Genomic DNA, 646 nt, shown 5'->3' on the forward strand with positions numbered 1-646 from the left:
GCGGGTGTTCAGAACTCAGGTGACTGTGATCACCCATTATCCGGGATGGTGACTGCAGTGACTGTGATGAATCCCTGACAGTACTCATCCTAAGCTCCACTCTTCACCACCATTGTAAACCCAGAAGAACTGAAACAGTTCTAAATCCCAACATAATTGAACATTAAACACTACGAAGTCTGCCTACATAATAAGTAAATCTATTAGATTGAACATCTTAAAGAATCACATTTATCAAAAGCAATAAAAATAAACAGTTTTGTTGTGTAGACGACAAATAATGATTGAGTAAATCGGACAGTCTGTGGTTTTCAGTGCGTATAGATAATATACCTTGTATAATTCATACTATATATTTATCATCCTTTGCATAAAATAAAGCTTAAAAAGGAAAAGATCTGACTTTGTAAATGAATCTTATGACTCAGGATCTACTAGTGGGGCACCCAACTTAAGATACAAAATATGAATATTTTCTTTTTGGCCAAAATGTTGCTGTAATCACTCTGTCATTTATTAAAACAATAAAATCTTTATAGCAGATGATCGTTGAGGACTCCTGAGCCTATTCATGGCCAGAGTGCAAGAGTGTGTTTGTGCATTTAAATGTGTGTTGATCTCTCTCTCTCTCTCTCTCTCTCTCTCT

The sequence above is a fragment of the Sinocyclocheilus grahami genome, unplaced genomic scaffold (genome assembly GCF_001515645.1).
Source record: "Sinocyclocheilus grahami isolate Dianchi unplaced genomic scaffold, SAMN03320097.WGS_v1.1 scaffold1481.1, whole genome shotgun sequence".
Classification (NCBI taxonomy): domain Eukaryota; kingdom Metazoa; phylum Chordata; class Actinopteri; order Cypriniformes; family Cyprinidae; genus Sinocyclocheilus; species Sinocyclocheilus grahami.